The sequence below is a fragment of the Struthio camelus genome, chromosome 1, assembly GCF_040807025.1.
Source record: "Struthio camelus isolate bStrCam1 chromosome 1, bStrCam1.hap1, whole genome shotgun sequence".
Classification (NCBI taxonomy): Eukaryota; Metazoa; Chordata; class Aves; order Struthioniformes; family Struthionidae; genus Struthio; species Struthio camelus.
Window position 1 is genome coordinate 57,845,968 of NC_090942.1, and position 13,871 is coordinate 57,859,838.

At 47.6% G+C, this 13,871-nt stretch overlaps 1 protein-coding gene across 4 annotated transcripts in view; it reads right to left on the reverse strand.

The window, feature by feature from the left end:
- The window catches only part of CACNA1I (calcium voltage-gated channel subunit alpha1 I), a 176,766-nt gene extending 163,508 nt beyond the window's left edge, over positions 1 to 13,258 (reverse strand). For all 4 annotated transcript variants that reach the window (XM_009665343.2, XM_068941582.1, XM_068941569.1 and 1 more), the window contains exon 1: positions 13,177 to 13,258. The gene's annotated coding sequence lies outside the window, so the exon portion shown is untranslated. The remainder of the gene's footprint in view (positions 1 to 13,176) is intronic.
- Between the last annotated feature and the right edge of the window lie 613 nt (positions 13,259 to 13,871).

The following is a 13,871-nucleotide window of genomic DNA, read 5'->3' on the forward strand; positions in this document are numbered from 1 at the left end:
AACAGATCTCACACTCAGTGGTGCCTGAGTATTGAAAAGCATTGTGCCTTTGTTAAAGAACATCACTTTGCTGGTTGGGTGCAATTAACGGTGGCCTTGCTCTGAGAAAACACAAAGCCAAACATTCTCCATTAAACAGCACATTGGAAGTGGGAAAGGCTTCTCAAAGTGAGAGGAATGAAATAAACTCCAAAGCCTGGCCTTGAAAGGGTGTTACAGTGGCACTATTAAGGAAAAGAGCTTGTCAAAGGACTGCCTGATCATGGTCTGATGGGTGCTTTCTAGCCTTCATCCTGTCATCATGCTTGGAGTTTCCAGAAAACACACGCTACAAGTACAGGTTTAAAAGTAACACAAGAGCCCTCAAACACACAGCAGTCTGGAAAGAGATCAGCAGCAGCAAAGGACGCATCAGTTACCAACATCCACAGTATGGAGCTTATCTCCTCACAAACCTCTGCCCTTGCTCTACAGCTCTAGGTTATCCTCCCAGACGCTCGGCTCAGCCCTCCTCACTCTAGGAGCGTGCAACCCACACAGAGCTCTGCTGAGCCTGGTCTGCCCTGGCCTGCTGCACCCTTTGTGTTTCAGTCCGAGACATCGTTCATGTCCACACAGCCAGATCCATGCTCTCTGGTGCTCTCTGTGATGCTCATCTGCTACTTCCAGCCAACAATTCCACCTTGGGCTGCAGTCCCCCATTATTCCTGGCTAAGTCCCTGCAAGCTCTGCTCACTCACCCTACTTTTAGCCCCCAGTTCCCAACAGGCACTTTGATCCAGATCCTTGATCTTCGAGGCTCAGTATTTGTCAAAACAAAGAGTAGGAAATGCAGAGGACACGCAGGTAGACATAAATGTCCCTTAGGGGAAAGCACTGAGACTTTGAATTTATTACCCCAAAGGTCAGCAGCTACTGGAGAGAAATATATATTGTCTCCCGACTGGCTTTGAGATGCTGTTCTTATTATTTTTAACCTCAGTTTCAGAAGTGGGAGCACATCCTTCCCATCATGCAATGCTTCTATTTTCACTTTCGCCAGACTTTTAACTCTGAGCACCCACGTAACTCCTCACACCACCTTTTTCCTTCCCTACTCCCACCCGGCTCCCCGTCACCTGCTCTGAGCTGGCTCCCTCATAGCCTATTAACATGCTATGGCTGAGCCCAGCTTCTTTCCCATTAACAACACAGAGGAGAAAGGTTAGCAGGGACAGCCAGGAGGAATGACTTATTACAGCGCCCAGAGCATCCACACTGATGAAGGCATGACAATTCCAAAATGCAACATACAAAGCTTCACAATTAACAGAACAACAGAACAAAGGAAGAGAAGAAACAACCTCGTTAGCATTTCCCTGCTTTCTCTCTGAGCAAATATTCATGGTCTCTTCTCCATCTTAACACTGTCAGATGCAGCTGGGACTCTGGGATACAGCTCTGTCCATGGCACCTATATGGATGAGCCTGTGTCAAAGAAGGATGGCTGGTGGGGGCAAGACAGTCTGACAATTCAGCACAGATCAAACACATATGCACAAATCAGGTACTGGCTACATCACGAACAGTTTATCTGCTCCAATTTGTGCAGCTTGGAGTGACTCATTAGAGGTTATATGGATGCAGAGCCAGATGAATCCCTTTGGGAGTCCCCAAGCTAAATGCAGCCTTTGAATGACAGCTGCCCCACTGGAGAAGCGAGTAATGCCCCTTTCCTTGTTCACACTCCTCCACCCAAACCACCCCGAGGCTGTGATCACAGCATATTTCCTACATGAAGAAGGGTTGATACGCTATGTCAAAAGATGGACAGGTGACACCCAAGCAGTGGGGCACTTCCAAGCTTTTTATGCAGAGCCTGTCCTACTGTCTCAGCCTCAAAGGGGGAGTGCTTTTCCTGCTAGAGATGGATCCAAGGTCTTCACCACTTCCAGGTCAGATGCGGAGGCTGGAATCAGATAATCCTGCAATTTTGGCCAGGCAGCAGCTCATGTAACAGCAACCTTTTCTCTGAGATTGCAATTACTTGCCTTTCCCTACTGTAGCATTGTTGTGGCTGAAGTGAGACCACTACACTGTTTCCACCCAGGAGAGGCCATATTTAAATCAAAATGACAAAGTGGAATGATTTTGGCATATGCACACATATACATACACAGAAAAACGTGCGTCAAAGAAGAGAGTTCATACCTGGCTAAAAGACAGTACTAGAAAGATCAGACAGGATTAGAAGGCTCCAGAATCTGCCTTCAGGCTCATTCTAATCTCCCTTTTCTGCAAGTGCCGTTCTGCTGTGACAAGAGCAATAGAAGAGGACTATTAAATAGTCATAGAGATGGCCAGGTGCACATTCTTCCTACTCAGGCCAAACAAATGTAAACCTTTTGCTCAGGCAAGGCCAGCCCTGTCAAAAAATCAAGACCCCCTCAAAGAGGGGAGCCTTCCAAAAAAAATCTCAGTAGCACAACGATTTTCAAGAAGCCCCTTTACCAGCTTCATTAACTGCTTTTGCTACTTACATTCCTGTAGGCAGAAAATTGCACGTTTCCTGAAATATTCATCTAACCTAACTGGTGTACAATTCAGCCGCTGTCTCAGAAGGGTGCTGGCGTGGTACAGGACGTGCTGGGATGGCGTTTCCTGACAGGCTGGGCCATCAGGCAGCACAGCCCCTGCTGGGAGGCACAGCTAGCTCTGCAGTGCAGCGAGAGCCTCTGCTGCCACGTCCCCTTTTTCAAAGTCCCTGTTCTGGGACATGCTGCTCTCACTGATGGACAGCTTGGCAAACACCCTCATTCTTCTCCCCGCCTGATTTTCCTTTTCTGGCCAAATGCCCCCCAAATGCATGAAAATGTTCCTCTGCAAAGGTCATCTGCAAATCATATCAATGGAGGAGTGATGCTGCAAAGGCTACACCTTCCTCCCCAGGGAAGGGAAAGTATTTGTGGTCTGACAGGATCTCTTGCTTCTCTCCCCACACAGCCAGCACCACAGCTTTCCCAATAGGCAGGTCTCAAGGCCATGCTCCTCTTCCTACCATCCTTCCCAAAGGGCCATTTAAAACTGCAGCCATCCCACACTGAAACCCTGCTGGTGCTGGGTGCGGGACGCATACCTGGGCACCCCACTGTCTGCCACAGACACATGTGCTAGCAGAGAGAGCTCATTAGCTGGCCACGTGCTGGAGAAGCTGCTGGCCCCTGGCTCAGTCCTTCCCCACTTCAGAGAAAGCACCTAGTCCTGCCGTTCAAAGGCTGGAGCGTAGATTTTTCAGTTCCTCTGGGGAAGGAGGAGAAAAGCTGGTCTGAAACAGCAAGGGAAGCTGTTGACTTAATGAGCAAAGGAGGGCGCTTGGGAAAAAGAAGAGATGTCACGATTCAGGGGAAGTGCTTCAGATTGGGGGTGTCCGTCACGAAAGGCCCATGTCACCTCCTGGATCGCACCACACAGGAAGGTCTCTGCTGAAACACGCTCTGCTCCTGCAAGAGGGGTAGCAGGCCCTGAGATCTCAGGGTTGGTAATGCCACATCTGGCCAGCGACGTTGCCGCTGACCAAAACGCTGTGGGAGAACAAATCCACGATGTACCACACGCATTGCTCACCTGCCGAAGCAGGCTCCCAGCTCCGTGCTGCCCCTCTTCTGCACAGAGGTTTTGTGCAGAGATGGGCCTTCGAGGGCTGTGGGTGAGGGGGGCTGATGGGAGAAGCAAGATCTCTGTAATGCCCCTGTGATCTAGATCTTTCTGCAAAACCTCAAGAGTGCAGACAGGATAGTGTTGGCTACTGTGTTCTCACTGGGGAAGGGACCTTCTACTGTCAGAAAGGAGAAGGAAATACTAGAGAACGGTCCCCAGAGCAGAGCCAGTTTGAGTGCCCCTGCCCCACATGCTGTTCTTGTGCTGCAGCAGATTCACCCACAGCCCAGCAGGATGCCTGCCCCTCTAGTGCAGAAACGTCTGCATAGTTCACCTTCCCCACTTCTAGGCTTCACAACCATCCTTCACCTTAGCTCCTTATTACTTGCCAGCCTGCTCTGCTCCAGAGTTGTCCTTTCCTCCCTGCACACTGCTCACACAAGGAACGCTGTGTCCTGAGGCTGAGATGAAAGTGCAGAGTATATTTCTTGTAAGAACAGCTTTTACATTTCTATAGCACCTTTCATCCTGAGGGGACACAAGTTCTTTACAGACCATGTATCACGATTATTTACCTGTTACTCAAAAGCACCAGGAAATTCAGCAGTCACTCTATCATGCTAACACTGTGCAACACTCTTGCAGAAGTGGGACAAAAATGACAGTCTCCTGCTGGGAGCCAAAACGTCCCTGTAAATTAGAGCAATATCTGTGGTGTATGTATTTATTAACAGATGCATGTGCCTCATCTCCAAATGTCCACCTGAAAGTTCATGAGTATCTTGGGGCATCACTCTTGAGGCTGGCTTCACACAAACACGGGCTTGTTTAAGGATGTCTCTGACTATGTGGTATATTTATGAATGTGCGTGGGTGAATCCATTTGGTAGCTGTGTGTGCGTGTGTGCCTCTCGGGGTGGTCTGTTGTACATGATTGTGAGCCTGTGTTTGTTTGTTGCTATAAATGGTAAGCACTGGTTGTGTGTTATCTTTGATATACGTGTCTGACTGTGGGGATGTGTTAGTCATACAGGTTTCACTTTTTGAGCATTTGCAGTGGTACAATATAATTAGTTGTACACAGCTCCCTCTGTGTTTATGTTCATCTGGTGTCTGCATGTTCCTCTGTGCATTCATGTAAGTCAGTGCCTGTTCTCATCTGCCTGCATGTGTATGGAGGTGTGCACCTGCCTGCATATGAATGCGTGTAAGGAATAAGGTCACTTTTATTAGCAACTAGCCCACATGTAGCTAATGATATCCTACTGATCTCTTCATGATTTGAGAGAGGAGCTTTTACATCTCTTCCATCTTCACAGTACTTCTCACAGCACCTCCTAATGCAAGGGGATGTGGCAGAATTCAGCAGAAATTGTTTCAAACTGTGCCTGAACCGAATGCTCACAGGGGCTGGAGTGTTTCACGGTGCGCCCTGAAACAGTGTCCATGGCCTAGACCAGACCCAAGGTCTTCCACGTGCTCCACCTGTTCAAACGCCCACTAATCACTTTCTTTCAGCCACAGGGCTGGGTAACTGATGGGCCTTGTCTCTATGCACATTATTAACCTGTGGCAGATTCACTCAGGGAGCTTGACAGCTTACCCTTTTCTACACTCGCAGCTCTGGAGTCTTCCTCTTCCTCAGAACAGGGAGCAGAAGAAATTCCCTAGTCCTGCTAAGCAGGGGAAGGAGCACTACCATCTAAAACACCCTCAGCACAGGACATTCTTGTGGAAAAGGAAATAAAAATAATCAAGCCCTCCGGCCCAAACTCTGCAAGAGTTTGGGTCAGTCCCACAGCAGAAAGGATGGGGGAAAGAAGAGAGCAAAGGAGGCTGTTGCAGTAGGTCGCAAAACGTCTGACACCCTGCTGCCATCAACTTTGCTGTAATCCAGGAAAATCAGGGTAGCTGCTGCCGAGGGGGCAGGGGCTCAGGGGGGAGATCTCTGGTGTAGTGCGTAGGAGGGGAGAAGAGGTGGTCACCTTCTCCCAGTAACGCAGACGGTATCCCTGCAGCTGTAGGAAGAGCAAACCCTGATCTCCTGAACTCTCTCCCACCCTTATCATCACAGCAGATTTCAGCCACTCCACTTCCCATTCGCATGGCTGGAATAGCCCAGCCCTGGCCATGCCTCAGGCCCTTGTCCTTGGCATGGCAAAGTGGAAAGCTGCGTATATTGCTAAGAAGCCTTTGGCTGAGCCTGAAGGAGACACTGCAAAGATCAGTAAAAATGTTGCTAGTGAGATGGAGAAAAGGTAAATGATGACAGAAGGCACAGGACTAACAGTCACTTTGGGTTGAGGAGGTATGTAGGGGAAGGAATGTCTTTACCTTGCCTTAAGCATAATGGGCATTTGAGACCCCAAGATTCGATACTGAAAACCTCAGTCTCATCCCATTACTCCCCAGAGAACACACGGCAGTTTTCAACAACATGTTCTAGTTTTTGGTGTCCCAAATATCAGGCACCCCAAAATCTCCTTTTGGAGATTACTTCCCACTCTGAAGGCCCTATCTATAGGGAAGTTCTGTCTCACAGTCAATATTTTTTCTTTCCAACCTGCTCCCCTTGCTCTCTGTAACCCCCTTTGGTCTGTACCACTCTAAGTAATTCCTCCCCCTCTGAAAAACATTGACATTTTTCACATGAATGGATTCTTATCATGTCCTTTCACTTAAACCACCACTTAGCCAAGCTATACATATTTAGCACTTAATCCTTGCTCATAAATTAATCTCTCTAGCCCTCTGGTCGTTTTGTGTAGATCCTCGCTAAAAACGGCTCTTGACTACCAATACTGCTCTGATAATGATGTGCCAAGAACCAAGCGCAGTATCCCAGGAGGGCTCACACCTCAGCCAGCCACAGAGGCGGGCTGCAATCATGATGTCTCTGTTGCTGCCCTCATCACACTGCAAGTCCATGTCTGATGTGCCATCTACTGTCACACCTCGGTCTCGTTGTGCCTTCCTTCCCCGGCCCTCCCTCCCTGCACAGCAGATCTCTGCCTTCCTTTGCCAAGCGCTCAGATTGCATTGCTCTCAGATGCATTAGCTTGCGTTTTTCTAAGATGAATCTCATTATGTTATTTTCTGCCCGTGTTTCCAACCTCGCTAGTTCTCTTTGTATTATTTTTCTGTGTCCTCACTGACAGGCGCAAACCTGTTTTATTATCATCTGGGAAAGCCATTAATACGCTGTTTAGTCTCTCTTCCAATAGGTAACGAAGGTGTTAACTAAGATGGGTCTGATGAGGATGATGAAGAGGTAGAACATGCTCTTGTAGACTCCCAGGAATGAAGGCCTTCGAGCTGTCCTCACACCCACAGGCCTCAAGCCAGAATATGAAGCACTTGCAGGAGAGGCAAAGCAGTGTGCAAAGAGCCTGCTTCCCACCACCACCCCTCTCCATTTTTCTGCCTTGTGGAGAAGCTCATGAAGGGGAGGAATGGAGCTGCTGCTCCCGCCTGCTTGGAGGGCAAAAGGCACCAGGTGCTGCAGCTGCGAATGCTGCACCTGTGCTGAGAGTAAATCGAAAATGGCAGTCCCCAGGGCTGCTGCCAGGCTGGTTGTTTCCATCCTGGCTAAGCCAGAAGCCGGAAACTCTGCCTTTTTGCCAGCCTTTCCTGGAGGAATTGCTGCACGGGTGCCTGCCCTTACAGCACCTAAATTGCCTCCGCTCCCCCAGGAGCTCTACTTTTAGCACCCGCACATTTAGCCCTGCAGGAACCCCACTATGCCCCAGAAACAGGAGAAGTGAGCAGACGTGACTGCAATGCAATGACCTGCAGGAACTGGATCCAGGACAAGCCAGAGCTGGTCCCAGCAGTAAATGCAGACAACACTGCAGACAGTCCCCCTCCTGTCCTCTCCTCACCTCCCACAGACACAGGCAACCAGCTCTCTCTCCCAAGCCCTGTCCCTGTTGACCTCCCATGGGAAGTGAGATAGCAGCACTAAGCCTGCACATCCTGCACAGCCCTCTGACCTCCCCAGCCCTCCTTCCTCCATTTAACCAACCTCTCTGCCCCATTGGTCCCACTCCTAATGCCCTGCCCGTCCCAGTGACTGGGACCTGTGAGTAAAGGTAGCAAAGCTGCAGGCTAGAAGTGATGAGACCCCAAGAGACCTTATCCTCCCCATCACAGTGCAGCGTGCGACTCAACCTCCCACCCTTGCACGCATGTCCTCACTTCATTCCAACCTACGTCACTGCTCACTTCTGGAGACAAAATTCTCTGGAGTGGAAAGGGAAGTGGGAAGAAACGAGAGAGGGAGGAACACATTTAAAGGAAATGCAATGCTAAAGGAGAAGTCAGAGTTTGGGGAGCATCAAGAGTCAGCTATATCTTGCACCAGTCTCTCCTTTCCCCACATACGACTGCCCACCCTCCAGATCCCTTGCCTCCAAAGGAGATAATATGCATAAACAACAGACGCACATTTAAAGCAAACTCTGGCAAAACAAAAACAGGAACAGAGCTGAAGCTGTGTGGTGCGTGATGATGCCCCAGGCTCTGCCTCTGGAAAAGAGAGGGAATACGGGAGAGAAATGTAGCTATGAAGATGGGCAAGGGGGGCAGGGAATCATCTAGAAATACAGGGAAGACAACACTGGTATCTTTTCTGCAAAGGCCTTACAGGCTGTGAAATCTCGGGTCAGTAGGCAGACGAGGACCTTGTGATGGCTCCCTGCATCCTGCATAACTTGACTCTTGAGGCTGCTACTCATGTATATAAGTCTGAAAAGGCCCCTTCTCTCCCTTCCCTCACCAAAAAAACAATCAAAACTTGGGTAATAGCTTAAAAACAAATCACTGAAAATCAGCACAGGCATCAGTTCAAGCAACTGCCACATACAAGCACGGGCCTGATATGAACCCCTGTCGTCCAAGTCCAGTCCCTCACCACAGCAGATAGCCTTGTAAGGAACTCAGCCCAAAAGAGTCCATAAAACATACACTGCTTCCCACCCCCATCTCCCACTGCCCCCACTGGCAAACTTTCATTTTCAGTAGTAGCTCTAAAGGCAAAAAACTTGCCAAAGGAAGACAAGCCATTGAGGCTATCACCAATGCCCAAGTCTGCGCTCTTGGAGGAAATGCAAGACGATGCATACAGTGCACACACAGCAGTGGGAGAAGCAGAGCCCATCAATCCCTGCAAGCCCAACCCGTAAGAAAACCACTCCTGACCTCAGGCCTGGCAAGCGATTTAATCAAGCCTGTGAGCAAGGCACATTAAGCCAACACCTGAGAAATGCTTGATATCACTAAGCCCAGTTGTGCTTTCTATATAGCACTTTTTTTCTAACCACAACCAAACTCTGACACTTCAGAAACAGGAAATAAAAACCTTCCCCCTCCAATGATCACATCACACTAATACTCTCAGCATCCACATCCCAGCAGCAAATTCCCTACCACCTGTAGCTTCACCAGCTACTAAAAGTACAGGCCATCAGCTCCTCTCCATCCCACTCAACCATGCAGCCGTAACTCCAAGCTCCAATGGCAATGGTTTCGTAACGAAATACCATGTTCTGGTCCTCCCGTGGACACCCCCATCAAGCTTCATGTTGAGATGTGGTGGAGCAGGATGTTGGTTGGTGTCTGCACTGCAGTCAGCAATTATGTCAGAAGCAGAAACAAGGCATGTTTTTTTACTTATTTTATAAACACACACACACACACACACTTCCCTTTGACAAGAAGGGAACGGTCTTTCCTTTTGGAGGCATCCCTCTAATCCTGCCTGTGCCACACAGGGATCAGGCTGCTGCGCTGCACTCTGCATGGAGTCATACCTAAAGGTCCTGGGAAACACAAGCTGCCGCAGAAAACACCAGCGAGCGCTGTTTCCCTGCAAGAGCCTGCAGCATGTCCGCTCACCCACAGGCTGGAAGGACTGGCTTTGACCTGCAAAGTCCATGATGACTGAGCCCGCCTTAGCTAAGACATCACCTCTGTCCCCTGATACCACAGCAGCACACACTTCTGGTCTAAGGCAAGCAATGAGGCATTTCCTGAGATCTCCTTATTGTAATTAGTCCCTAATACGCTGGGCTGATTGCTCTGCAGGGCACACCGCAGTGCTTCAGCCACAGTGGGCTGAAGAGTACAGGGAAAGCAAGGAGTTTATTACCAAGTTAGTGGGTTGATTTATGTAGTCTGAGTTATGATTAGAGGACTTAAATATATTTTGCATCAGCATAAGACATTTTTCAAACCACTATGCAGTTTCTAAGAGTTTCAAGGTACACATTTCAGACACAGCTGAATAAACTGACTATATTAAGTCATTATAAACAACAACTCATCTCTGCTGGTTGTTAAGAAGCCTTTACTTTCCAATAACAGGCTAGGGGGTTGTAGATCTTAAACACTCTTAAAGTGACCCCTACATTATCCCATCTAAAGATTTAAAAAAACAGCTAAGAAATGGTAGTACCTCATCTTGCAAATTCACCCACACCACTTGATTTCTGAGCCCATCCACAGACCCAGCCATTTTAGCAAGGCTCTGTGCAAGTGCAGTCGTTTACCTGTTTGGTTGAATTTGCAGGATTAGGACTTTGATTTGATAAAAGACCAATTTACTTTAAATCAGTGACCAGTTCTTTTAAAGAATACTATCACTGTGTGTGCATTTCATGAGTTTCCAGCTGTAGATATTTGTTCTCTTTGACAAAAATGAATAAAAATTGATTGCAACATTTTTTTCCCAGAAGAAAGCTGACCAAGCATACGGCTTCTGTGCAGCAGAGACTGGAATTCCAAGCTTTTCCTAAAATCAGAGGTGGAAAGGGCTCAGCCTATGCCATCCTGTCCACAACGTCTGCATGGCCTGATTTGGTATGGATGGAACAGGGCAGGGCTGTAACAGTATGTAGGGCTGTAGGTTAGAGCTGAACTGCATTGGGCAAGGAAACATAGATTCTCTGAAACTAGATTAGGTAGCAATAATGCAGCCAGGTGTGAAGTAGGTTGGTTAAAGGAGGGAAGTAAGTAGCCTGGGACTAGAAAAGAAGCAAGAGCTGCAGCCTGGGATATGGCTGCACTGACAGAGCTTCGAGGCCTGGGCCTGCACTGTCCAGGGAGGTGCTGCTCTTGGAAGGGACAAGCCCAGGGGCACAACTGTCCCGAGGAAGCTCGCCCAGCATCTCACGTGTACTCCACCAGACCCCAGGCAGCCCAGCTGGTCTTCTCATGGCACAGTCAAGCCCACTTTGCCTATCTAGAAACACATATGTGCAAAGAGAGGCAAGCAGTGAGCTCCTTGTGAATCAGCATCCCTCTCTGGTCCCGCTCCCCCTTGCTCCCTCATCAGCCACGGCCGCTCTGGCCCTGCTCCAGCCAGGTTCGCTGCCTATAATGCTCCTGAGGCAGCAACAAGGTGCGATTTTGTGAGAGGAAATGTGACGTGGGTTGGCATAACCTCCCCTTCACGACCAGCATCGTTGGAGCAATCTAGGCTTCACAAGGGAAACCTTTTAGATGTCCGCAGATTAAAGCTCACCCCTTGTTCCCCTCACTCTCCATTGGGATATTCACCATGAGACCTCCTGGCAAGACATGTGTGCATCTACTTGCGCACTGAGCTGGCCAGTACTTTGTCGCATACATCCCAGTGAGATCTGCAGGAAAACTGCTTTTCCCAACCTTCCTGCTAGAGCCATGGCCAAGCCTTTCCTGGAGAATTACTGTGCCCTCTCCTGCCAGCCTGGCACAAATGTCCTTCCCAGTTCAGTCGTGTGTGTGAGTGGGAAGCTGTAATGTATATATCTGCCTACCAGCTCCCTTGTGGGAACGGGATTGTGGTGCTAGACCTTCACAAATGGGTGAGCATTGCTGTTGTTCTAATGAAGCTAACAGTGCACATTTGATGCCAATGTCATGAAACTATTATGTTATTTAATGGAGAGAGAAAAAAAATTCCTCTCAGTCCAGCAGCACAAGCCCTTCCAGCCTATATGACATTGTCTCTTGCCGGAGGCTATGCTTCAGCCGAGACCGAGAGATGGGGCAGCGCTAGGTGGGGAAGAGATGATGAGTGGACTCAGAAGGTATTGTTAAAATATAAGGGGGAAGGGGTTCTTGTATTGCCCAATCAATGCTTTGAATTAAAAGTTTCTTTACAGGTGGGGCAATGAGAAGATTATGAGCTTGCCTATTCCTTTCCACTGACTGAGAAGTTTACATGTTGGAGTGAAAACACCAGGGGGAGGTCAGCAGACCCTTTCCTTCTTTTGAGATAATAAATCCTTAATTACCAGCCCAAATTTAAGACCAATAGCTCTGCAATAGCACACAGAAACAACTGACAATTAACATAGCAGTCTACCAAGCAACAGAGATACAGAACCACTAGCAACTCCCAGATCAATGAGAAAAACGCTCCCTATTAGCAGAGAGAAAAAGCAGAGCAAGTTCTGCTTTTTGATGTTTTCCATTTTTCTTTGTAATAATTTGCAGGGAAATTATGCATGTTGGGTTTTTTTTCTTTCTTTTTTTTTAAAGCCCCGGTACTTTTCACACAGCTGCTGTTACCAAGAAGCAAAAGGTATCTATCCATCAAGAGTGTTCAAAACCCACAGTACTGGCAGAAAATATGCCAGATAACTGTCAGTCAGCAATGTCTAACATTATTTCTGGCTCTCTCTTCTTTTTTAATTTTCTGTTCCTTTTCACCCCACACTCCAGCCAACAGCTTCCACTAATGCACAGAAGATGATGCATTTGGTATACTAAAGTACATTCTATTCCCTGTCCCTTTTTAGACTCTTTGGATGTTGCACATGCAATTCAAATGCAATAATAATCATGAACAATCTGAGAACAGGCAATTTAGAAAACCCAAATCCAAGACCCAACTCTTGCTTTGCAAAGAAAAAAAATACCCCAAACCCAAGAAGCCCCTAAACAGTGAGATGGTTTTAAGAAAAGTTAAATATATACAAGTCTCAGACAGTTACCTCTCCAGGGAGGAGATTTTGTAACCCTTCCTGTTTCCCACCCTCCTTCCCCATCATAACAATACAAACTAACCAGGGATAAATTTTAAATTCCCTTGAAATATTCACATTACTTATATCATTTATAGTCATGTATAAAGAGATAGTGAATGTGTGTGACAAACACACTCCCTACTGCAATTCCCCATGTACACGAATTGCTGGACACACATTTGCTCCCTTTCTACCACTACCCCTTCCCAAAACAAACACCAAAATCAATCATTGCTACTTGTTGGGTAAATAGAGGTAGTCTTGCATATGCGGGCAGCAAACATGGATATACACATACAAATGTACACGCACAAAAAAAATAACTTTCCCATCTGGAAGGACAGAATTGTTAGCATTACAGACATGTCTACCCTAAGCTTCTACTTCTGCCAGAGAGGAAACAGGTACGAAAGAAAACAGGAATGATGCAGGTACATGGGTGGGCACAAGTTTTCTATTTAAAGGAAAGCAAAAACAAGTGAAACAAGACAAGCATAAGGTTAGCCAGGTGTGCATGCTTCTCACCTACCTTTGCATGGAAAAGAAATCTCCAAGGGAGAAGTGTCCAAGTCAGAGAAGCAAAATAAAATAATAATGAAGAGGTTTGAAAAATTCCCAACCAGAAAAAAAAAAATAAAAAGACCCCCCCACACACACCTTTCTGCAAAGACACAGACACACTCACACACAGACACACACCTCAGCACCCAGGGGAAAAAAAAAGGAAGAAAAAGATCAGGATCAGCTGAGTGACTGGGAGCAAAGAACCTGCAGGCAAGAATCAGGGAGTTGTGTTAAATCCGTAGCTGCAAGTACTGAGCGTGTGCAGGAAGGAGATGGTTTAAAAGGAAAATACATGTTAAGAAATTGTCTGTTCAGGCTGAAGTCTGAAGCTTTGGAATCAGAGCAAAAAAAGACCTCTTCCTTTGAGGAAGGATTTGGGGGTCTGTGTGTGTGTATGTGTGTGTGTGTTTTTCCAGGCGGGTGATGTTAAGAAGTGACAGAAGCTTCCTTCAAAAAAGACCAGAGGGTCAAAATAATCATGGAGCGCTGGAAGGTGATGGAGGTGTGGGTGGGGGGAAGTTTAGCTATTCCATGGTGGGAAAGCGAGGAGGACGGTTGGTGTGTGGTTTCTATCTGTCTGTCTCTCTCTATCTGTGTCTTACGGTATGTTCACCGAAGGCTTATGGAGTGAACTGCACAGAGTGAGAGAGAGAGAATAAC